This window comes from Musca autumnalis, unplaced genomic scaffold (genome assembly GCF_047663935.1).
Source record: "Musca autumnalis isolate F117 unplaced genomic scaffold, ASM4766393v1 scaffold_1, whole genome shotgun sequence".
Taxonomy (NCBI): Eukaryota; Metazoa; Arthropoda; class Insecta; order Diptera; family Muscidae; genus Musca; species Musca autumnalis.
In genome coordinates this window covers 5913870-5934684 of record NW_027411644.1, presented here as the reverse complement: position 1 = coordinate 5934684, position 20815 = coordinate 5913870, and positions in this window count along the sequence as shown.

Here is a 20815-nt window from a genome sequence, read left to right as displayed (position 1 = left end):
ACAAAAGAACTCGTTGCATTTGCTTGGCTCTAATGAATCCAAGTTGCCACACAAAATAGAATGAAACAACAACAGACAGTCGCTCAGATGCAATGGCTGCAGCCATCATTTCTTTAACATTTATTTTAGTCGAGTTCCAAAGACCAAAAAATTTCTATTGTTTTTGCAAATGTTCAGGGGCAAATGCCAATAAGTTGATGGTTTTCTTTAAAGGCATTGCATACGGACATTTCAACAGACAATGATCGGGGGGGTATTTGCAATTAGTGGAGGACATAGAAAAATTACCTAAATTAATAGTTGCGACAGTTTGTCTGCCAAGGACGCGAAAAGTGAAAATTTACCACAAAATGATTCTTTTATATTTAGCTAAACAAGTAAAATAAATAAAAATGTTTTATTTTGTTTAATTGATTACACTGTGTGACCCCAAATAAAAACTATATTCTGACTCCGCAGCGGTGTTAACAGTAAACAAAATAAGAAAACTATGTCTCGAAGTTTTCTCGATCACTTGCGAGGTTCATATCTTCTAAACCGTTAAGAATTTTGATTGACTTGTACCTCTTGTCATAAAGATCAACACTTGTGGAGACATAAAATCAATCAAACTTCATCTGAAAGGTCAAAATTGTCATGGTAAAATTCCTTTTATAAATTTTATTCTCGGGTTTTATTCTATAGATATCAAACGGTTCTGGGGATGAAAGCCCTTGGTGAGGATATTAAGAATCCCGAAGGACAGATCCGCCGTGAGTCGAACTTCCGAGTTATGGCGTGATGAAGTTTCTTCTGAAGACCTTGTAAGGCATCTGAAAGTGGCGTTATACCTTTGGTTTCTGTTGTTGTTTTAGCTTATATATGAGATTACATGTCTTTAGTCAAATCCAATGAGGATTTTTTTCATAGAGCATTCCGACCTTCTTACTCGCTTTCTTCAATGCCTTTTTCATCCCTTATTTTAAGAACCGCTATAAAAGTACCACAAGATGACGTTTTTCAGCTTCGAAGTGTCCTGCAAAAATGTCGCTCAGAAAAATTTAGGTACGGCTCTCTTTGACAACTGATCATTATCCCTCAGCATTTATGCTAACGAGGGTATGTACACTTTCATACGGGCAAAATGTGCCTCATCGAAATAATGGTTTTAGACCCCAAGTATGCTTGGACGAAATGTGTTTCAGACAATTTGGAGTCGATTGAGCAATGTCCGTCCGTCTGTCTGTCTGGCTGGCTGGAGCACACGATAACTCTCGAACGGATCAATCGATTCGATCCAAAATTTGGCTTTCGTAATATTTTGTCCAAACTTAGTTTAAGTACGAAGATGGGTTATATCGGTCCACTCCTACCGGTACCTCCACCACAAACGTTCGAAAATGTTCGGAAAGTTTGTACGTACGATAACTCTTGAAGAGAGTGACCGACTTGGTCCATACTTTGCAAATCGTGAAATGTTAGATGAGTTTCCAATATGGACTCAATCGGTCCACTCCTTAGAGTACCTCTCACACAAAATTTGGGATAAGTTCAGTTTAGGATCTGCTCTCGAATCGCTTTGATTTTTGTTTTAGCAACTTGTATTCACAGTCCCCCATACGGCGGTACAAGTTTCATCAGGGGCAAGTCCACACATCCTAAGAAAATAGCCCCAAAGTTGCAAAAAAAACCCTATGACACCGTGTGAGGTGGTTGGAGCGCGAGATAACTCTCGAACGGATCTGCCGATTCGACACATAATTTAACCTTAGTAATATTTTGTCGAAACATAGTTTAAGTTCGAAGATAAGCCATATATGTCCACTCCTTCAGGTACCTCCCCCACAAAAGTTCAAAAATGTTCGGAAAAATTGTTCGTACGGTAACTCTTGAAGGGAGTGGCCGAATTGGACCATACTTTACACACCCTAATTTGTCCACTCCATCCGGTACCTCCCACACAAAATTTGGATAAGTTCACTTTAAGACCTACAATCAAATCACTTTGATTTTTGTTGAAGCTACTTGCATTCGCTGCCTCAATTACGATGGTAATTTTTTTCAGGGGCAAGTCCATACTTCTTGAGCAAACATCCCGAAGGGTGTAAAAACCCCTTATGGCACCATATGTAGCGGCTGGAGATCCACTTCCATAATGGTCAATGTCGATCCATTCCTTTAAGTATCTCCTCCGCAAAACTTTTGATCTTTAATCCTAATCAACAAAAATGTTGTCGGTTCATACATCCAAAATTTTTAAAAACCCCTTAATTACATACGTTTTTTGGGAAAAATTGTTTCAATATACACAGGCTGAGGGTATATCTATGTCAGCAAAGCTGGCTGATACTTTTTTACTTGTTTTTATCTCGTTTTCATGTAAGGCTTGAGTTTACGACAAAGATTGCAATTTAACACGATAATCAGATAATATTTAGCGTGTTCAAAGGACCAGAACTTTTGTGCAAAAATCGGTAAAATTTTTAGTATAATGACTATAATTTTACCTCTGCAAGATATCTACCACACAAGTAAGTTATTTTCAGAAGAGGAACTCTTGACATTTCCATTGAAGCCAACTATGTTGATGTACATGGTCAAATTACAGAGTTACAGCCTAATATATACAGAGATTGCACAGCTTTACTTGTCATCAAATTAAATGTCCGAAAAATTAGGAACGTGAAACTTGAAAACCAACTTGTGGCCTCTCCGTTGATGAAAATTATATCAATATAACGGTTACATAACGGAACTATTGTCTAACATATACATAAGTAGCTTCGTTTATCGGTTTGGTTTGTGTGTAAAGAACTATACTTACCTTCCAAGCTACAAAATGTCGCAATTATAACACCGCGTGTCATTTTTTGAGTCATGGTTTATTAAGCACATTCTGACACCACAGCGTGACAGAAGACCAAAAATAAGAAGGCACGTGTCTCGGCGTTTTTCCCTATCACTTCAACATTCGCGGTTATGGGCCCACAGAAACCTGAGGCTTTGATGTCAAAAGGGATCATTTTGTCAGGCACATATCATCTAAACCGCTTGGAATTTGGTATTACTCGTGGAGGCAAAGTTGTAGCTCTCGTCCTAAAGAATAATAATTGTGAATGCATAAAATCCTTTCCTAAAAAAAAACTAAAAATGTGAACTTTGACCGTGATTTAAAAAACCCTCCGGCGATTTTTTTGTTTTTTTTTTAACCAAACGAAAAATCTCAGAGATTACGAGGGCGGTTCGGAAACTTCTTAGCCTATCAATGAAAGAGAATAGTTAGTTTTTCAAATATATTTTTATTTTTCAATATAATCTCCTGAAACTTCAATACACTTAGTCCAACGCTTTTCTAGCAATTCTATCCCTTGATTAAAATAGTTTTCCTCAAGGTCTTCAAAATAGTGGTTTACAACTGTAATTGCATCTTCATTTGAGGTAAAACACTTGCCAGCAAGGAATTTTTTTAGTTTTGGGAACAAGTAAAAGTCACTGGGAGCTAAATCAGGAGAATAAGGTGGGTGGTCAAGCAACTCGTACTTTAATTCGTTGATTTTAGCCATTGTTAAAACACTCTTGTGCGCTGGTGCGTTGTCTTGATGAAAAATTATTTTGTTGTGTTGTAAGCCAGGACGTTTTTCTCGAATTTGTACATTTAATTGATCCAAAAGGTTGCAATAGTACTCTGAATTTATTGTTTTACCCTTTTGCAGATAGTCAATCAATAAAATACCTTTAAAGTCCCAAAAAAACGTTCCATAACCTTACCAGCCGATTGAATTGTTTTTGTTTCACCGATTGTTGAAAATTCACCTTTGGCCCCATACAAATTATTGGTAACTTTGAGGACCCAGTGGCACGAGTTAACATATTCCGATTGTGCTCAAACTTTAGCAATCTTAAAATCTAACAAAACTTAACAATTTAGGGGGATGCCTCCTAAAAAAAATTCGACATTATTTATTGAGATCTTAAAATATCCCCAACGGAGATAGTTTTAAATATTTTAAGTGTTAGTTTTAACTTTCTATTTATGTCTCAAGTAACAATAATATACATATCCAATTCAAGGATTTCTTATTTCCCTTTTTTAATATTACTCGTAATGAATTCGATGGCCACAATGGCGTATGAATAATAACCGAACAATTAACGACTTCACGGTCAGTTTTAGCGTATGATTGATTTTTATTATTCAAAAGCAAAAGTCCCAGCCAGACCAAATGGTAAAAAACCTTGGCATATGAGCAACATATGTTGTTTATTTGAAAATTATTATTTATTCATTTATGCTCTCTCTTGTGAATACCTCTACCTCCACATACCTCTTCTTTTTCACAAACGTTTTCCTATCTGAGCCACGACATCATTAACGTTCTGCGCCACACCAGGTGAGGTCAATCAGAATGTTAATTATTTTTTTAACACAATGAAGATGTTGACCAAAAAACAGATTTTTTTGTTTGCCCACTGCACACAACGAAAATACTTAAACAAGAGAGAGAAAGAGAACGTGTTATAGTATGTGCCAACTACATATGTCTTTATCTTTGCTCCATGCCCTTTTCGCATTTCAACAAAATCACTCTGCTCTAATGTACAAAACTGTTGATGAGGGTCCGGAACATCGCACTCTACTTGCTATTCAGGTGGATGAATGGCACTTGTCTTCCAGTAATGTGTTTCAAATTTTTTGATTTTCTCATACAGTGTTCCAAAAATGAGAAGGTAGCTAATATGTATGTACGTATGCATACATTCAATTAGCCCTTAACCGAACAAAAATTAAAATACGAACTTTTGCTGAACTACTTTTTCATTACGAAAATTAATATCTTTGAAAAATTACAAATGGAACAAAATTGAATTCAGTGGAACAGACGGAAAGTATCATTTTATTAATTTTTCATCGAGTTGAACTGAATGATCAATATGATATGTTTTCAAATGAAAGTGGAGAGCCCCTCAGTGCGTTTTTGCACCATTGAGCAGTTTTTTGTTTCAATCTGCTATGGCTTTATAGGTTAAATGCTCTTTAGCGCAGCATTTGGTGATGATAATGATGATGAAAAATCAAATCTGCTTGTTCAACGAATTCACTTTAAATACCTTAAATATCTCTAGAAAATATTCAATTCCAACAGTAACTATTTTTAATCTACATGTTTAATCAGAGCGAAAAATATGTTTATGCTTGTTTCACATTCAACCAAATTTAAAATTGTCCCCTATGGTGAAGGATCTTAAATAATCCGTATATAATAGACTTGTATATTACACTATGCAACACTAAAAATGCAAACAACTTCTAGTATGGATTTTTTGAAACCACGTATTTAGACTACAAAAACCCTAGTAGGGTTTTGTCCTGTCAGATCCAGTTCGAACTTTATGGCCTCATCTAAACCGGGCTAAATCTACACTTTTTTGCATTTATCAGGCCTTTATCTCAGAAACGAATAGGAATTTGGCCTTGCTGTCTTTAGCAATATTGTAGAACTTATCTTTTGAACAAACCACATAAGAAAAACTCCATCTAGGGCATCAAAATCCATAAAATATAGAACATTTTACATAATTGCTGAAATTCTGGTCAGTATCGGCTAAACTATTGGGAGCTGAACCAAGTAACACTTTGCAAAAACCTTCCAAATAATGTTCTCAACAATTCTTTAGAACATTCTGAAACTCCAAAATGCTTACTTCATGTTGTTTCAGCGGTATTTTGCATCATATCTTTTACAACACGTATTTCAAACACAGTTCACACCAACAGTTTATTCTCACATTTCGGATTTCACTACATTATTGACATTTTTATTAAATCGTCGTTGAAAAATGTACTGAAAACAACGGCATAGAGGCATTTTACAACAATGACATGTTCTGAAGACTTATGTACTACATTCCACTATAGGTAATTTGCCCTGTTTTTGAGTCAAAAATTAATAACAGCGGAATTAAAGGATTTTTTAACTTTTTAAATTATTTATGTGTAAAAGTGAGATAAAACAAAGATTTTTACAGATAAATTCGGATATAAGGAACAACGGTTATAAGCAACTACGTATATAACGAACAAAGCTATTTTTTCAAATGCCATTTTCATTAGTTTTCTTATACACAACAAACTGTTGAAAACGATCACGGTAGTAAGTAACAAATTTTTTGTCCCCGCGAGTAGATTTTCCAACGAATTGTTACTACAGTTTTGTATATTTTTTAAATATATGTTAATAAATACGAGTTTAGTACTCCTTTAAACCGTATCTATGATTAATATGTAAAAGAGAGATAAAATAAAGCTTAATACTGCCGCACCGTTTATAGAAAACCACGGATATACCGAACAATTTGTCGCCATTACTTAATTTACTTGCAATGAAATTGTAAACAACAATATTTTTTATATTTTTATTTATTTCCTCAAACCAAATTTCCACAATTTTAAGACTTTTTATTGAAAAGTAACCTTACAAAATCTCATAAATATCAAAAAACGGGTAAAATCGGGTTTTGAAACCTAGTAATACCAATGCAGAAGACTTTCAGTAATATGTTCTAGGTGGCAAAATCACGGCCAAACACGGCCAATTTAGTATAAGTCTATATGAAGTGAGTTTAGGAAAAATAAAATATTTATTTCTGACTTTTTGGGTTTTTTGGTCGCTACCTAAAATGTTTAAGCTATATTATATATTAAATAAATTCCTCTCGCAATTGCCAATCTATTCCATTTTACATATATTTATATTTGGTTTATTTTTCCGCGGTTTTAAATACATTGAAATATGCCTCACAATATATATTTTTTTAGTTTTTCTTCGAAACTCTCATTCTGACTGCAATTTAAACCTCGATTATGACGCTATTTTCAAAAATATCATTCATATTAATAAATTTTGACATGTTCTTTTTTCAATGCCAACTAAAAAATTATTATTATTGAAAGTTGCAAAATCGACTTTTTGCCTCAAAAACTTGGCAAATTACCTATAGTGCATTCCAGGGAATATTTTTCCAAAAGAAAATACTCAGAAAAAATTAACGGTTTTGGAGATACGGTGCGAAATGTATAAAAATTGTGGAATTTTTGCATATATTTCGAAATTTGAGGCGATAAATGAAGTTTTTCGAGTTCACTATTTCTCCAAATATTTTATTCTTGTCCTTATCTACAAATTTGCTTCAGAGTTCAGAAGAAGATTCGCATTGGTTTCAGAGATATATCCCCGAATTTCTTTAAAAACTCAATATTTAACCATGTTTAGATGGGGCCATAAAATCCGAGCTGGATCTGACACAACAAAACCCAACTAGGGCTTCTTGTCGTTTGGGTATCTACTTTCAAAAAATCCTCAGTTCGAATTGTTTGCACAAGATCACCTTAAAAATGTTGCACAGTGTTATATACGGATTATTTAAGATGTCCAATTGCTCTTTGAGTGCAACCCCAATGTGTGTAACCAGAAGACAACTCATTTAAAAAAATACTTTCCTTATTCTTTTCGGTATCAGTGGCACTGCCCGAGGGATTGTACAAAAATACACCATAAATAATACCACACTGTTTGGTACATGTAAGCGTAGGCTCTACAACAACGTCTACCGAGCACTCTATTTGAATAGGTCTTTTACATTCGAAAGACGAACCGTTTTAAATAGAAACATGTCAAAGTTTACGCTTCATACAGTTGCATTTATTATGAGCTCTGCTTTTGCGTCAACAGTTTTTGTCAATAAAATATCACGCCATCGTGTATATATAAGTGTAAATGTGTGCGAATGTGGTAACATCTCTATATAATGTACGACAATCACTGTCAAGTACCTTCACACAGCTCAGGCTTTAACGAAACATGTAGAACAGAATGCATATCTGAATCACTCTTTATATGACAAGAATATAAAAAAATGAATACGACAAATTTGTGCCACAATGTCAGTAGAAAGAAAAAAACTGTGACCTGAGGCCTATGGAACAACATGTTTCGTCGCTCTAATCTATGTCTTGTCTTTATTTGCTTTTTCATAAACATTCATTCTCCAGCTCCGAAACAAGTTCATAAAAAAACACGTAATGTAAAGCAGTAATTCTTATGTAACGCTGTCATTGTTATGCCATATGGTTACTCCCAAGCACTTAGAGTCATTTTATCACAGAGATACCAAACAAAGAATCTTTAATAATGTTCGGCCCAGTTATTAGAGAATATGACATAGAATGCTTGAAAAGAACAACACGTGCTTTCATTAATTTCATAAAGCTTCGCCATATTTTTTCGATAATGGTTGTTAAATAAAGTCCCTTAAATGAAAAGCTTTTTTCTTTCTTTAGCTTTAACCCATAAAATTTAAGCGTTTAATATTCCTAAAAACAGGTTCAAAAATATTTAAAATACCATTTTTGTCTTAAAAAAGGGAAACACCAAATTATGTCCCACCAAAATTTTGAAAAAGACAAAATACGGTTTCCTGATATCAGGGGGCACAATTGGATGGATTAAAGTTTTCAGTCGATGATAAGTTCAACAAATGTTACGCGAAATCTCTCTTCTCACTTTCCAATAAAACGGTCAATAACAATCTCTCATAGCTTGGTAGAAGCATTGAAGTATTCATAACGGGTCACTGGCCCTTAATAGCTTATGCAGAAATAATTAAATCTCGTACAATGGCCAGTGTAGCTCTCGTTAGGCAGAAACAGGCCACCTTTTGTTAAAAAAAAAACTTCAATGCAGCCGATATTTTCAGAATATGAAACCTAAAATGAACCCTTCTCTAGCTCATCTGAAAATTCGGTAAGAGTAATCATCGAAACCTTATATTCCGCTTTGCAAGTCCTTAAAGTTTTAATCCAAATGAAGCTCATAATATCCTAGATCACGCCGACTTATTTCCTATATTATAGCAAATTCTTGTTCCTCTCAATGAAGGACATACAAAAATGGCATTTGTCAAAAATGAGACAATTTATCCCCTTTATTTTGTCGTTTCGCTTTTTCTCTGCTTTTGTAGCCATGAATAAAATGAATGTTGACTCAATGAAAAGCACACCATCGTCCATACTTCTTGGTCAAATGACTTGTTAATACCCAAAAGCCTGTCACTTGCAGTGTGGATCAAATGAAGGTGTAGAATATGTTTTTTTCTTTCTTTTGTAGTTAAAAGCAAAGAAAAACGAGCCACCACAACTTGGACAGAATGAATGGAAATTCGCCTACATCGATGGCTATACTCGAACATAGAATCATCGAAGACGATAGTGAGTGATGGCGATGCTTGTTTTGGTTTGACTTTAGGTTTCATTTCTCCAGTAAGAAAATATACACAATGTTGTTGGCTTCAGTATGTCAATGCCGATTTGTGGGGTAATAGAATTCCAATACAGAAGAAAAACAAAAACAAAAGGAAAACAATTTCAGTAGCTTAGCCCAGAAACATTGACATTATCGTCATTATTATCATTTTAACATAGTAGCCTAACAGCCTAACTAACCATTCGAAAAGTATTGATGAAACCATTTTTGATTTTATGTTCTCCTAATAATCCGAATGACTACGATTTCCCAAAATAAATGCAGGAAAAATTTACATTTTTAGTAGAATGAGCCTTCTTCGAATACCAATGCATAAATATTCGAAGATAAATTCTTAGACCCCTGCCTCTAAACAAACCAAAACAGAATCAAAAACCAAACAATAGCAGAAAAAAGTTGACAACCACAACAACTACACCAACTACACTCGCCACCAGCAACAACAGCCATGCCAATAAAGAGAAATAAAAACACTGGAAACCACAAAAACAACATTTATTAAAATGATTTCATTATTACGACATTTCGGATATAATTTCACCTGACATTTGTTGAAGTTTTACTTAACAGGCTTGTGGGTGGTTAATTTAAGATAATCCAAGCACAGTAACTTGAAATGTGGAAATTGTGCAAGTTAGGGACATGGACCCCTAACACTGTCTAACTTAATTAGCCAAATGTAGGTATTTTTAGTTCTGAGTATATACAAACCACCTATGCAAAACATCATCCATATATGTCTACGTTTTGGTATAGCACTCATATATAGGTAAGCTATTTCGAGGGTCGTGGTCGAATTTCCAATTGAATAGGCTATAATTTTGCATCTTCATTTCTCAGGGGGAGAACGCCTTTTTCCAGAAAATTATCAAAGTAGGTCCAAAATATATACCTATATTGAAAATGTTCTGCAGGAAGGTTTTCTACTCCTAAAGAAACCAAAATACAAATTTTCAGCCAAATCGATTGGAAAATGTGGCCAGGACCCTCGAAATATGTAAAACGAAGAGGTAACTTTATGTGGGTGCTACTCCGAAACAAGGATTATGAAAATTTTCTGCCCCTAGGAAACGAAGATGCAAAATTATTTGCCTAATCAATTGGAAAATGTGGCAAAGACCCTCGAAATAGTACCTATATATGAAAGCATACCAAAACGTGGACCTGTATTCTATATCCTATATTTTTGGTTGCCTTCGGAACACATTATGTCGCTGTTGACAGGACCACAAAGAGTATATTCGCTAACAATTTCAAAGCAATATTTCAAAAGCCCGTAAACTGCTCGTAAGTGAATACTATGAAATTTTGGAAAAGACTTAGGTTCCAGTGTTGTCCAATATGGAGCTTATTATACGTTTGGAAGAAGAAATTTTACGTTGTATAAGTTTTGCCAAAGGTAATCGTTTTCATTAGTCACTTTAGTTAATGCCGGCATGGTTTTTTAGCTTTTAGAACAGCATTTCAAAATATATGAAAAAAATATTACTAGAATCAAATTTTGGACCAACTCAGCAAATCCCTTCGAGAGCTTTCCGGCGCTTCAGGCATTAAGACAAATAGACTCAAGTAGAAATACCTAAATCCACGTATCAGCCAATCGGATGTCAGCAAATATGTTGCTAGTTTCTGTTTACCCAAATGTGTACAAAATAGGAGGAGAGAACCGCAGTCATTCGCATAAAGGTAAATTTCACTTTGGGCGTTATGACCTCCAATCGATGTACAAAAATCACAAATTATAAACAACGCCCAATTTGTTGATTATAAAAGAAAAAGAGATATAGTCTTTATATAGTCTTTATCACGTATTGAATCAACCTTAAATTCAATTTTTGTAAGTAGCAGGGTTTCGGTGCAAAAATCTCGCAACTTTAGAACGTTTTTTACTAAAAGTTATTGTCTTTTATGACCAGCAATGTGAAATCATAATCCTCAAACCTGAAATTAGACATTATGACCGCGACCAAGACGGTCAAGGATCATTTTAGGGCTATTTTAATTTTTTATCACAATGCGGTTCTTGAAGCACACACAGAAAAGTTTTTTTTTGCTTAATAGTCAGCCACCGCCTAAAATTTGATGTTGTGTTGTCGAAGTACCGAACACCCAATGTGCAAAACGTTAGTATGTCTAGCATTATTTAACTATTCTTTAATCACCAACTTTTCATTAACAATTTGTTTCACATGACAAATTCTAATAGGGCAATCCGCCTGCCTGTCTGATTTTCACTTTTAATCGTCAAATAAGTGAAACTAATAAATAAACGATTTATCTACAAAAACAAGAAAAAAATCGAAATGAATTTCTTGTCAATCTCAATTCGATCGTAACAAAAGGGTCCCATAAAACCCTCATGGTCTTCTTGAGCCCAAAAGACTGTCGTTGCACACACAAACACATTCACATCCTCTCTTATGCTCTGTACGAACATACGTTTCATTCTATTCTGTCCAAATGCTCGATTTATCTTTCTGCTCGGCATGATGTGAACAACGACAACGTCAGTTTTAACACTAGGACCATACACCCACCGTCTACAACCTCTCCAATCAATTTCAATAGATGCGAATTAATTTGTTTACTTTTCCACTACATGTCGACAACGTCATCAAAGCGTCTGAAGCGCGTAAAAAACATTCAGTGTTGAATATTTGCTCGTATTGAATTTCAAATACATCTGCTTTTGTTACGTTGATGTTGTTGCCGTTGTCACTCCTACTGCCACTACATACCTAGTTGATGATATTTATAGTTTTCAATTAAGCTTGGAAATATTAAACGAGTGAGGAAGTATACCTTTGCAAACGGAGATATAAATTGTTCCTTATCAAAGCTATCGTTATAAGGGAAAAGATTTTCCATTCAAAAGTAGAAGGCTGAGTGGTTAAACCGAAATAATTAAAAAAAGTATTTTTAATAAATAATTTTCTAAAAGTCTTCAGAGTGTTTCCTATAGAGAACAGAAACGTCTCATAGAAGAATGAACGAAGATTTTTGTCGAGAAACAGAGAATGAAATTCATATTTAGAGGGAATTCATTATAAGAGATTAGAAATTCATTCCAAACCCAGAGAAGATTAGATTGTCTTGTTATGAAATGACCTAGAAACCTAGCGAACCAACCATGTATATGACAAGATACAAAATCCGTCATAATTCTGTTCGATTTCGTATCCAAAACTAAAATCAGCATCAGAAACTTCGACAATTATGATCCGATTAATGGTACTATTTAATTCCGCCATCGGACAAAATAAAAATAGTGTGGGGAATTGAAAACAAATTAACCTCTAAATTGCTTCTAAATGTCGGAAATCGGTTTGTCACTGCATAATGTAGAATGAAACAAAACGCGGGCAGTTCTGTGACTTTTACTCACAATAATGATTTTCCTTTCGAGATTCTCAAGCGTTTCCAAGTTCCAGGCAGAAACCTAAAACAACCTATCCCTTACCTCGATCCGAAAACATGTCAACCTCTTTTTTCAGAACTCGGTTCGATTCCAAATCCGAAAGCAATAGCGTATTACACATAAATTCCCTTTCCCTTTTCTAAATTATTAGCAGTATACTCAATATTGCAGGGTGTCACATGTGCTGAGTGCGCGCTTTATACACATAACTAAGAAATAATTTGTTGACATTATTGTTTTCTTTACAATTTTATTTTTTGTTTTTAATAATTCTGTAGACATCATCTACTCAGCTCGTAGATGAGATATGTAAAGCAAAAATACTTTTATTTAATAATAAAATAAAAACAAATAAGTAAAGGAGGAAAACTACAAGTACCCACTGCATGCTTTATGCCAGCCAGCAACTAAGTGTACGCAAGAGATGGCAAGGGCCAACACAACACACAGTTTCGAAGTGACATTGCGTGATTACGCTAAACGGCGTTTTACACCCATTACGAGAGTAATTAATTACTTTGTTTAAAATGCGACACAAACAAAAACTGACCAATTGCCTGGTAAAATGAAGCAATTTTTCATTATTTATTCTTTTTTTTTTTTTTTTGCAAAATATGCAATTTATTCAATTAACAAAACATCGTAAGTTATGACCAAATTAAGAATGAATCAAAATTTTTTTTGAGTTTTCATTTATAATACAAATTGGGGAAAATGTTCTGTCTCGCCCTCCCTGCCACAAGTATTTACATGCTCCTACAATGATAATGCCATCATGCAAATAACTGTCATTGCCATGCTAGGGTATTCATTACAGAACGGGTTATGATTGACAGAACAATGGCAGGCGAATGATTTGTAAAACGTGCCAATGTCCAAAAAAGGAAATCAGCTCTAAGCACACACAGAAATAGGGGCCTTCATTTGCCGCAATGATTGAAACGGGAACATAATACACAGAGAGAAGCAAAGGTAGGCGGCGTGCCCACAAATATTTGGGAATTCATAGGAAAATATTGTCTCATGTATATATTAGGGTTATATAAATTTGTTTTGAATTTGTTTTCTTTTACAAATAAATAAGCGCTATTTATGTTAAAAATAATAGTTAAATTATATTTAAACGAAAAATAAAATATAAAAACTGTTTCTGTCTTAGAAAATAAAATAAATAAATAAATGCATTGATGATATTTTTATTAAAAAATGTAAAATTTGTATCCCAATGTTACATAAAATTTTATATTTATGTATATTTCCTCATTACAAATGTATTAATATGAATTTAAAATACTGTACAACCAACATAATGACATAATGAGAGACTGCCTTTTTATACCCTCCACCATAGTATGGAGGGTATATTAAGTTTGTCATTCTGTTTGTAACACATCGAACTAATCATTTGCGACCCTATAAAGTATATATATTCTTGATCAGGATAAAATTCTAAGACGATCTAGCCATGTCCGTCTGTCCGTCTGTCTGTCCGTCTGTCCGTCTGTTGTAATCACTCTATCGTCCGTAATAATTGAGATAGAGTGCTGAAATTTTGCACCCGAGGGTCTTTTTTCCATAGGCAAGTCAAGTTCGAAGATGGGCTATATCGGTCCACTTTTTTGTATAGCCCCCATATAACGGTACCTCCGGATTTCAGGTATTTTGACGTTCTTCGCCACATTTGCAGACCGAATTAGCTATAATTTGGCACTTAGGGTTCCTAGTGATCAACAAACTTATATCCCAAAGGATATGGGCATAGGTCTATGTTTTGGTATAGTCCCCATATAACGGTACCTCCCGATTTTCGGTATTTTGAGAATTTTAGCCACAATTTTTAACCGAACTATCTGCAATTTGACATTTGAGGTTCTCAGTGGTCATGAAATATCTGCACGAAACATCGTCAACATAGGTCCATGGTTTGGTATAGCCCCCATATAACGGTACCTCCCGATTTTCGGTATTTTGAGAATTTTAGCTACAATTTCTAACCGAACTACCTGTAATTTGCCATTTGAGGTTCTCAGTGGTCATGAAATATCTCCACCAAGCATCGTCAACATAGGTCCATGTTTTGGTATAGCTCCCATATTACGGTACCTCCCGATTTTCGGTATTTTGAGAATTTTAGCCACAATTTGTAACCGAAATATCTGCAATTTGACATTTGAGGTTCTCAGTGGTCATGAAACATCTCCACCAAACATCGTCAACATAGGTCCATGTTTTGGTATAGCCCCCATATAACGGTACCTCCCGATTTTCGGTATTTTGAGAATTTTAGCTAAAATTTTTAACCGAACTAGCTGTAATTTGCCATTAGAGGTTCTCAGTGGTCATGAAATATCTCCACCAAGCATCGTCAACATAGGTCCATGTTTTGGTATAGCTCCCATATAACGGTACCTCCCGATTTTCGGTATTTTGAGAATTTTAGCCACAATTTGTAACCGAACTAGCTGTAATGATCGGTATTTTGAGAATTTTAGCTACAATTTTGTCTATTCAAAAATAATCGTCAATATAGGTCCATGTTTTGGTATATCCCCCCATATAACTGTACCTCCCGATTTTCGGGAATTTTGAGTGCTCACGAAATTTCTTCACTAAAATTCGTCAACATGGGTCCATTTTTGAGGGTCTACATTGTTTTGATGAAACTACCCTCAATTTGACTCTTGAAGTTCCCTGCAGCTATAAAACTTTTCCGCCAAAAAATTTAAAGATAGGTTGACTCTTTGATATAGCCCCGTAGGTGGTACCTTTCACCTAGCTGAACACATTTTTTTAGATTAGATCAGATAACAAAATGCAACAAAATGGAGGTGAAAGCCTGGGGCACGGAAAATTCCTCTTGGGGAAGAAAGGCCTTGGTGAGTATATTATGAACCCCGAAGGACAGATCCGCCGTGAGTCGAACTTCCGCCTTATGGCGTGATGAAATTTTTGTTAGAGACCTTGTGGGCCATCAGGAATTAGCGTTATATCTTTGTTTACTGTTGCTTAAGTGCTCTACAAAAACAACAAACAAAGATATAATGCTAATTCAGATATAATGCTAATGCTAACAGGGTCTCTTGCAAAAACTTCATCACGCCATAACGCGGAATCACGGCGCATCTGTCCTTCGGTGTTTTTAATATACACACACCAAGGGCTTTCATCTCCAAAAGGAATTATCTCTGTCCCAACATTTGTGTTCATAGTGTAATTTAAGCAATAGCGGGAGGCAGTAGGAGTCTAACCATTATCGAAAAGTTGTTCCACCTAAAATTGTAAAAGGACCCTAATTATTCAATTTTAATTAGGACTATTTTATGGTGGAGGGTATAAAAAGTTCGGCCCGGCCGAAATTAACGACTTTTTACTTGTTTTCTTTAAATTTCAAAGGATTTTTTCATGAGCTGGCCAAGTAGAGCTCATTTAAATTTATGTTGTTATCGGTGTGGACAATTAGTAGCTCAATTAATGGCATACGAGAGCAGTAAACAACACTGACACTTGCTCAGTGAACGTCTCACTGGATGGTGGAAATTTGCATGTTCGATAATGTGCCAATTAGTGGATGTGTCTGTCCTCTTCAACATCATTATTGGCATCACCATCCGGTAGCAACAACTTGGTAATGAGTCACAGTCCGTTTGGCAAAATAAAATCGAAAAAAAAAGATTTCCCAAAAATGTATTCATTAACTGTTGTTGCCATAAACAGGAAATAAAAATAAATCAATACAATTTATTTAGACGCAAACATATTAAATAGTTAATTAAAAATATTTTGAAAATTGGTGCTAATTTTAAGGTAGTTTTGTGGTACTTTTAATAAATAAATATATAAATAGTAATGGTAAACACATTCTTAGATAGGGACACAAGAATTATCCTAATATCTCCCTTGCTTGTGTTTACTGCAACTTCGCCAATCGTAATTTCAAAAACGCCACAAAAATTATTAATAGTTTTCAAAATACACACTATGATTTTTCATCAACTGCATAGAGTAAAATATAGTTTTTGGAATTCCAAATGAAAGTGCCAACTTTGGTGCTGCGTAAAATAAAGAACAATTCAAATCGGCCTCTACTTTTTGGACGTACACACACTCCTCAGTTTATATGCAAAAGTGTGAAAACAATTAATTTAAACTCAATACGATTTTGTTACCATTCCACAGTAAGTGGAAAATGGAATGAGAAAAGTGGAAAAACGAATTAACATAAATCAAAAAATTATATTACTAACGAATGAACGGACGACCGACCACCACTTTTGACTGATTTATGACCACAAATTAATTGTGTTATGGTTGCTGGTGCTCCTGGTGCTCAACAATTTAATTGCTATTCCAAAAGCATTTCTTAATTCGTTGCATTGTTTTTTTTTCATTACTGAAAATCACGAAACCTGGGAAAGTTGGAACAGGAAGGGCAACTCCACCTCCTGTAGAAAACAAACGTCTAATTCAAAGCTTGTTAAACAGCTTTGGAATGAAATGGATTTGCAACAAAGACTTGGTCTTCGACGAACCTCAACAAATGTCAGTGACAGTTTCACAGAGGCTACAACAACGACGGCAACAGCAAAAACAACAACATCAAAAAACGAACACAATACCTACACCGAGTGTATTGGTAGTCTGTACGATTCATTTTGTTGGTGCGGTATTAGCCCAGGTAACACAGCGGAAAACACGAATCAAAAAGTCTTACCCCTGATTTGGTGTGACGAAACACAAAATCAAATACAAGAGACTACAGCATACCCCAACCACGACAATATCACCCAATGGGATAACACCATGTCTGAGGGTAGAGGATCAACATCCATATAGTTTCACACATTCCGTTGAATACCCGAAACATCATCAACTGCATCCTCAGCTACACCGACAACTCATTACAGCTGCATTTGTACACAACCGGTGTTCCACCGAACAGCAAAAATCTGCAGATCCCCAAACTGAAATGCCACAGGAATCAACTCAGTCGCCTCCCTTCTTCTCAAACCCTGTCCCTAGTCAGCATTCCACACCATCGTCGTCATCATCATCGTCCTCAGAACATTTCCTGCAAAAATGTGTGGAACGTTTGAAAGTTATTGTCGATGATTTGCAACAACCAGTTCAAGATTTCCAAATGTCCTTTAAGTAGCCACAACAACAGAGATAACATCATCATCTTTATTCTCTAATGGACTTGGATGAAACTATAACAACAAGTATTACAACAACATCAGCAAATATAAATCAAAGCTATAGTAAATCTGTGATGCTCAGTGATTTCTCCCACCCTGGCCAACAGCTTACAATGTTTTCTGGCAAATCCTCCGAATTTGCAATATCCTATCCCCCTTCGTCTGCCACAACAACGTTAAGCAATAGTGTTCAATGTTTTGTATTTCATCATTTACCGGAAATGGTAAACGCTTCCTTAGAATCATTAAATAGTAGTGTGCCAGCCTGGAGATAAAGTTCCTCCCAAGTTCATCACAACGCCAGATCTTGGATCCAAGGAACGACAACTGCCAACATCTCATCGCGGAATGATGATTTATGGCCATGAAGTTTGTCATTACTTAATTCAACAGTTACTGCAAATTAGTCGCTGATTACACTTACTGATGCCATCAATGGCCTGGTGATCTCATTGGGACAACGCCACCAGAAAAGGGTTTCGATTGGGGATTTCTATTTGTCCTCTTTTTTATATTTGCCGGTTGTTTGGGTAATATTTTGGTGTGTCTGGCCGTCGTATATAGAATCTTACCTATTAGTTCCTGTTTTCAGTGGCCGTAGCTGATCTGCTCGGCGTTTTTGGGTAAGTGCATTTAATTTTTCCTTTTAGTTTACTAGGTCACTAAGAAGTTTGTAAATTTGTAATTTTGCCACAAGGTGGATATGGCAGGACATTTGTTGCACGTAGGAGAGACATATTTTTGAGCGTTCGACAGTATGTGTGTTAGAACTCTAATAAATATAATACTAATTTGAAACTTTAAAACCCGATTATGATAAAATCGCGTTTCTTTAGATCTTCATGTAATATTCGACAAGATTTATAGCTTGCAGCATTATCACCTGTTTACACCTACTAATTCATTTAACAATTTAAATTTGAAAAGCAATTTATCTTCTACACACAAATATTCGGGCAGTAAGAAAACGTCTAAAAAACTGGCTGACTTCCGTATTGTCAATTGTTTTGTGTTTTGTACACTTAATTAAAATATTTCAGTTTCACACTCATGCATTGTACACAACAATGCAACGGTGAACATTGTTTACATTGACGATGTGGAATAGCTGACAGATGTTATAAGGAAAACAAACATGAAGAACGCGGCCGCAAAAAAAAATCGTTAGAAAATTTTTTAAATTTATCACAATGCGTGAATGAAACCTCCAGTCAAAATTTTCTGAGTGTGATAAACACAATAAAAATAACAAGTAAGAAAAGCGTTAAGTTCGGTCGGGCCGAACTTTTTATACCCTCCACCACAAATTTCAGCCATTTCGGTGGATTAATGTGGCCACTACCTTCAAAATACCGAAATTCGGAAGGTACCGTTCTATGGGGGCTATATGATGGCGTGGACCTATACCAACAAATTTCTGGGGGAAAGTTTTATACGCCTAAAGAAGACTAAATACCAAATTTCAGCCATATCGGTGTGATAATAAGGCTAAAACGTTCAAAATATCGAAAATCGGGAGATATTGTATTATGGGGGCTATATCAACACGTGGACCTATATAAACATTTTATGGTAGAAATGTTTCTTAGCCTCTGGAAACACAAAATACAAAGTTACAACCGATTCTCTGAAGACACAAAATACCAAATTACAACCAATTCTGTGGTCAAATGGGTCTAATACATTCAAAATATACTAAAATGACGCGTACTTTATATGGGGCCTTATATGGGGGCTATACCAAAACGTGGACCTATATAACCCAACTTTGGTAGGAATATTTTTTGGCCTCTGGTGACACAAAGTACCAAATTACAACCAATTCGGTGGTAAAATGGGCCAAATACCTTAAAAATTCCTTAAAAGGACGACGCGTCACGCGTCATTTTGTATGGCTATACGAAAGCGTGGACCTACATAGTGGGGTGTACAATGATTATTTCGAGTAGTCACAAACGTAGTGACAAACTTAATATACCCCCATCCTATGGTGGAGGGTATAAAAAGAAATGTTTTAGAATCATCTGAACATTTGCAACGCAGAAAGATTCCAAAGGCATGTAACTTCTGGGAAGTCATACATAATATGCCGGATGACGTATTTTACTCCCATTTTAGGATGAATATTAGCACTTTTGAGGTGTATATGGGTATCATGTATAGTTATTTTATAGTTTTTTATTTAGTTTGTCTTTTACTTGTTTAACATATTTAAGAAACTCCCATGATGTGGCTGCTTCTCCAGAAGTATTATTCCTTTTTTTATCATTTTATACGTAACTAGAAAATTAAAAATTTTCTCGAAATATCATCGCGCGAGAATGGAAAGATCTCATAATTTCTCTTGATCCCATAAAGCTTTCTTCGCTTCAAACGAAAATCTGGTTCATTACGCAGCCTTGTTGTAAGCAGCAATTTGTTTTGCTCGAATCTCCACAAATAATCACTGTAAAATAAAAACAAAATGTTTTGTACATAATTGCTATTATTTATTGCTTATATATACTAACCTTCGCAAATCATCCATTTTAATTATATATTTTTTTGTTTAATTTCAAAATTATCTAAATCAAATGCGAATGCATCAGAAAACAAAGTGATACTTGTTTGGTTTTTACCTGCGTTATAAATACCTGTTTTTGACGTTAAGAAACACGTAGCTTCGTAGTTGTTAAGTACATCGGCGATAAGAAACAGAAAACATTGTATATTATTTGTCATTTGCAAAGCAATTGACATTACGGAATTCAGCACTGTTATTCCCTTCTAATGTTACCCTTATTGTTTTCTCTGCTTTCTAATTCGGTTTCCTGTTTGCATATTTACAGACCAATTCGAATCAGTGACAACACAAATGCACACCCAACACACACTCTGAGGGACTTATTGGGGATGACTGTTAA